Source organism: Penaeus monodon, chromosome 26 (genome assembly GCF_015228065.2).
Source record: "Penaeus monodon isolate SGIC_2016 chromosome 26, NSTDA_Pmon_1, whole genome shotgun sequence".
In the NCBI taxonomy this organism is placed as follows: domain Eukaryota; kingdom Metazoa; phylum Arthropoda; class Malacostraca; order Decapoda; family Penaeidae; genus Penaeus; species Penaeus monodon.
In genome coordinates, this window is record NC_051411.1 from 11365342 (window position 1) to 11372135 (window position 6794).

The window sequence follows — 6794 nt, forward strand, 5'->3', positions numbered from 1 at the left end:
ATATATATTATATATATATATATTCATAAGAAAATAACCTGGATAGATCAATAGATAGGTACATTCAGTGATCGGCCTCGATGTACGGAACTATCTGATGTTTGCAGATAGATAAAGCAATGCCGACACAAATACTATGTATCACCGATGCATTATTGCGGATACTTCGTTGTAAGAAAATAGTCCCATTGGTATGTAAATATTTTATTTACTAATTTAATACAAGGCAAACGATGGTAGCAAATCATCACAGTACTAGAAATTATAATGCAAATGAGAGGTCCAATCGTGGCATTAGAGAGAAGGGGGAGAGAGGAGAGAGAATGAGAGAGAGAGAGAGAGAGAGAGAGGGGGGGGGGAGCCTGAAATAGGGTGGGAGGGAGAGAAAGTCAGTTTGAAATAAGGAGGGAGGGAGAGGGGACAGCTTCCGAACCGTCAATTATCTTTTCTCGATTTTGTCAGTTTTCAATAGATCGTCAGCAACAAAGCAGAGACACGACAAACAAACACACGCACCGGCCCTTCGGAGTTGTGCGAGGAAGAGGAAGAGTGAGAAGAAGAAAGTAAGGCAAAAAAAGGAAGAAATACAAAACCATTTCCGCTTCCTGCTCACAAAACCACCTTTAAACGTTGCAAAATATCTACACGTCTTCGGCTTTGCTCGTGATGAACAACCAGAGCCGAGGCAAAATGAGGCAGAAATCATCTGAACCCACAGGTACCTAAACATGTAAAAGATAAAGGCAATTTACATCTGAATACCCCCCCCCCCCACCCCGTCTCCAAAAAGGGGGGAGGGGGCGAAGGAGGAAAAAGATAGAGAATCAAATCCCTAGGAAGGACGCCCGAATTACAGGTTCTACGCTTTTACGTTGTCACGCAGACACAAAAGAGCCAGGGCATTGCTGGTAATCGATTCGCGGCCGTCTCTGAGGCGGACGCAATCAACGCATTCATTACCTAAAGGAAACATTCATATCATACCAGTTTCACCATCGGGCTAAAAAGACAGTGGATTCCAAACCGACGAGATTCTGAAAGCAGAATCATTTCTAAACCCGGTGAAGCTTTTTTTCTTTAACGACAGCAAAGACAAAGCCTCACGGTCTGATGAGCAGGATGTCTGAAGAAAATGACCCTCCACAAACGGTACGACAGAGCAGGACACTTCCTAGTATTTGTTTTGCAAGTTTTGGTGCCTCTGGAGTACAACAGGGGGACTTTGCATCATATTCAAACACAGTACTATCGCACTTATAGTATCTACAGAAAAATAGTTCTAAAAAAACATTGAACCTCGAGATTACAGAATAAACCAACCATACAAAAGGCAATGGAAAAAAGCAAAGAGAACATGATAGCGTCTCGTATAAAACACAAAATGTCATGCAACGCCATAAAATGGATCATTCTACTTAGTGACGGCCTTGAAACATTATGGCTCTCAGCTCTCCCCGGTTGGCTGCCTCGTGAAATCAGTGTCCTGGGTGTATTTTCCGTATGAGAGAATACACATCAAAGCCTCTTCTTCCTCCAAACGAAGTATTAGAGTCCCGTCTTCCTTAAGCTGAGCGGTCTTAACAATTACCAATTTCTGAGCAACAATAAACAATAACCCCCATACGACTGCACCCTCCCGTCCCATCTAAGCAATGACGAGTGACTACAAGTTACTTCAGCATTTGAATAGAACCCCTTAAAGCACAGTATATCTAGCGACATCTAAAAAGGAAGCGAGCCGTGCCACACACACGCACACACACACACACACACACACACACACACACACACACACACACACACACACATATATATATATATATATATATATATATATATATATATATATATATATATATATATATATATATATATATATATGCACACATATATATACATACATACATATATATGTAGGTATATATATATATATATATATATATATATATATATATATATATATATATATATATATATATATATATATATACACACATATATATACGTACATATATATACATACATACATACATATATATATATATATATATATATATATATATATATATATATATATATATATATATATATATATTTATATATATTTATATAAACGCAAAGAATCATATGTATTCATTGTATATACCCATACGCACTCATATGGGTGCTTATGTGTTTCTACGTGATTGTACGGGGGATGGATATCAGAGTCCCTAAACATGAAGTGAGAATCGCATGGGCAGACACAGAGCTCCCCGTGGCCTTGAGTTAGACACTGTTGAAGGGACAAAGAACACGCATCACCGCTTCCTTAAATTCAGTGGTCTTTATGATACAACAGTGAACCTATCGAAACAGGTGTGTGGGTTTGTTGGTATATCAGAAGAACTCATCTTCTCTGCGTGTAATAAGCAAGTTTGACTGGTCAATGCATATATATCTCGTTGTGGGGATCAGTAAAACATGGAGTTGCTGCGCTTAACTCTAGGTATTGAGGAGGATCTACGTGGCACTACAGAGGGTTGTTTACATCTCGGATATAAAACTTTGCCGTTAGATGGCGTACATAAAAGAAAACATACTCTTACATAATTAACTGAACAAAATAGAATTTCACCTTAGATAATATGAGGTATATCATAGATACATGAAACAAAGTATCCTTATACTAATAACCATCTTTGGTTATTCTAACATCCCCTCTTCATTAAAGATGGGTGTGTGATCTGAGAATCTATCCTCCGATACACTTAAAAACTTCCAACTTCTTCTCGTTTACAGGTTTTGTAAATATATCAGCTGGATTCTGTTGTGTAGGAACATAAAATAACTTTACCTTTCTCTACTTCATCTCTAATGAAATGGTAATGAATATCAATATGCTTTGATCTTTGGTGATTTACTGGATTTCTGGCAAGATTAATAGCACCTTGGTTATCAACTCCTAAGTCTACAGATTTTGACTTAAACCCTTATAGATCAGATATAATTTGTCTTAGGAACTTTGCTTCCTGAATGGCGTAAGTAAGGGCCATGTACTCTGCTTCACATGATGGAAGTGTAACTGTTTGTTGCTTCTTACTTCTCCATGATATAAGTGGTCCATCATTATGTAATTGGAAACAATATCCTGATATGCTTTTTCTGTCTTCTGATGATCCCCAGTCTGAATCACAAAATCCTTGGAGTTGAACTGGTTCATCTGACTTTCTAAATGTAAGACCATATGTCATGGTGCCTTTCAAGTACTTAAGAACATGTTTAGCAGAATTTAATTGAGCTTTTGTGGGTTTTGACATATATTGTGAAAGTTTTGTAACTACCTGTGATAACATATATGAGACTACCAACTATTTCTCTGTAAAGACTTGCATTAATTAACTCATTAGATCCTACTGTTGAGGTGTTTATAATATTTGGATCACATGGTATATTTCTTGCATAACAATCTGACATGTTGAATCTATCCAAAATCTTTTCTACATATTTGGTTTGATTCACCTCAATGTAATTTTTACCTGTAACAAATGGCATCCCAAGAAACCAGTTTAGTTTACCTAAATCAGTCATTCTAAATTTTTGACAAAGAGATTCCTTACATTTGTTCATCAGGGACATGTTACTGCTAGCAATAATTAAGTCATCCACCCATAAGAGCACAACAATATCACTGTGCCTATCATGCTTTAGATACAGACAATGATCACTCTGTGATAGTTTGAATCCTTCTGAAATAAAGAATTTATGGATTACACTATTCCACATCCTGCCACATTGTTTCAGACCATAAAGTGATTTTTTCAGTTTACAGTACAAAACATATCTTTGTCCTCATAACCTTCAGGTTGTTCTTCATAAATTTCATGATCAATATCAGCATTCAAATAAGCTGTTTTAACATCCATTTGGTGTATTACCTTTTTCTGTACAGCTACATCCAATAAAGCACGAAGTGTAGACATTCTTGCTGTTGGTGCAAAAGTCTTGTAGTCGATGTCTTTTACCTGTGAATATCCTTTGGCGACGTACCTTGCTTTGTATTTTTCTTTGCTGTCTGGTCCAGGTTTTACTTGATAGACTCATCTTCCGCCTACAGCAGCATGTGTCTCAGGCAGTATGGTAAGTTCATAGGTGTTGTTGTCTTGAAGTGAAGATATTTCCTCGTCCATTGCTTTCTTCCACTGGGTTCCCTCTGGAGATGAAATAGCCTCTTGATAGGTGGCTGGTACTGGGTTATGTGACATGGTGGCAATGATGTATAAAGCTATTAGGTGTTACACTGGAAATACTGTCGTCCAGTTCATCAGTAATGTAGTCATCTAATTTTGAGGGTTTCCGTCTTTCTCGAGTTGGATATCTTTCTTCACTTGTGTTATCTGGTGGCTTGTCTTGTCTAGTCTCCACCAATATGTCATCTTTATCTGAGGTTTGCTCGTCATTTGGTGGCTCATCTTCATTGGGTAAGTTTTCCATGAGCTTAACACATCTTATTTTCTTTACCGTTTTAGTTTTTGGGAAGTAAATCAAGTAGGCTGGACTCTGGTCATCATAGCCCACAAATATTCCCTCCTTACTTCTGGGATCAAGTTTCTGTTTCTCTTGTTCATATGCAAAACATCTTACTCCAAAAATATTCATTTTGCTGATGTTTGGCCGTCTTCCAGTAAGCATTTCTACTGGAGTCTTCTGAATTCTGGGATTATAACACCTGTTCCTGATATAACAAGCAGCCTTCACAGCATAAGCCCACATATCTTTGGGTAATTTGGACTCAATCAGTAAACATCGAGCCATGTCAAAAACTGATTTGTGTGATCTCTCAACTGTTCCATTTTGATGTGGAGAGTAGGGTGCAGAAAATTCTTGTTTAATCTTATTCTCTATAAGGAGTGTTCTGAATTCCTGATTTGTAAATTCTGTTCCATGGTCACATCTTAGTCTTTTTATATTGCCATATGGTGCTGTTTCTGCAAGATACCTCTTCATTGCATGTACTGTATCACCCTTATATCTAATGAGGTAGATTCTAAGAGCTCCTGAGTAGTCTATAAAAGAGATACTATATCTGTAACCTCCTTTAGCTGCTGGATCAATAGGTCCTACTATATCACAGTGTACTAAATCCAAAGGTTGTTTAGCCTTTTTGTCAGGCTTTCTATTTCTATACTGTGTCATATTACCAAGAACACATGTGGTACAGCTAAACTTCTCTTTACTCAATATGTGCATCTCATCGACAGTTGCTTCAAGTTTTTGCACATCTGTCACATTGCAGTGCCCTAGGATTTTATGCCATTCCTCTAGGGTGTGCTTTGCTTCTCCTAAATGGATCTTGTTGAGTTTATCCATTTTAGAGTTTTTGTTTAGCTTATCTCTAGGTAAGTAGAACAACTTGTTTTTCTCTATAATGTTGAATATCCTGCCATCCTTGGTAGTTAGTGAGCTGCCATTATGTGAAAAAGTAATGCTGTGTCCACTCTTAATGGTTTTCCATACTGACATGATGTCTTGTTTAAGTCCTGGTATGTATAGTGCATCTTTTAACACATTACTTCTTGAGTAGCCTTCTCGATCTTGGATAAAGTCCTTGACATCACCAACTCCTTGTACAGTTCCTTGCTGTCTTTGGCCATCTGCCAGCTGGTTTTGTGGATCAAAAGACTCTACTACTATTATATAAATCAATCATGAGTAAATTTTCTTCCGCTTCGAAGCTTGATATATTCTGTTTTCCAATGTCACACAACTCTGAGGTCGCTTCAACAGGTCGTAACCTTGGTAGGTGTGTTACATGGAAAGAGTATTCATAGTTTTGTTTTCGCTTGTGTCATTTGCAGAATTTACTGAGTTATTACTCTTCCTGAGGTTCTTCGCTCTGCATTCACTAGTATTGTGAGTTCGTGACTGATGAAGTTCACACCATTTTTTATGATTCTGAGGTTTGTTTACTCTTTTAAACTCACCACCTTTATAGCATTTAAATGCAAAATGGCCTGGTTCACCACACTTAAAGCATCTCTTCTATTTAACTGTGCTATTGCCATGGGGAACCATTACTCTTTCTGTATCAGAATTTTCTCTGAGGCGATCTTCATGACTTAATAGAGCTGTCTTTAATCCAATGTAATCATATGGAGGGTTGCGTTGATTAGCCACGTCTACAAAATTCTTGTACTAAGGTGGAAAGTCCTTTCAGTGTACTTTTCACCAAAAAACGATCACTAACACTCTCACCTGATTCTCTTAGTGCTGCTACTATCTCTTCTATGAACTATAGTAACACTGCCATCTTCTAGTTTTTTGTTTATGAATAACCCCCATAAGGAATATAACCTGTGGTTTGTTTCTCTCATGTATTACTTTCGTAGCACTGCCAAAGCTTTCACACTGTCTCCTCTTGCTTCCCGTTTTATCATGCAAAGGGACGTTCTGTCAAGATAACCTGTTAGATAACTGTAGATTGTCCCTTTGGCATTCTCCAGATTATAACCATCTGGGCGTTCTGAAACATATTTGTCAAACGCGAGATGTAGTCTCATAACATGCAAAGCGCCTTGAAAATGTTCTTCCCACAAGTCATAATTACCCGCATTACCATCAAACTGCTTAAATCTGGGCCCATAACCTGTTGGTATGTCAGAAGAACTCATCTCTGCGTGTAATAAGCAAGTTTGACTGGTCAATGCATATATGACTGGGATGCATATATGACTGGGATCAGTAAAACATGGAGTTGCTGCGCTTAAATCTATGTATTGAGGAGGATCTACGTCACAGGGCAGTAAATAACCTTA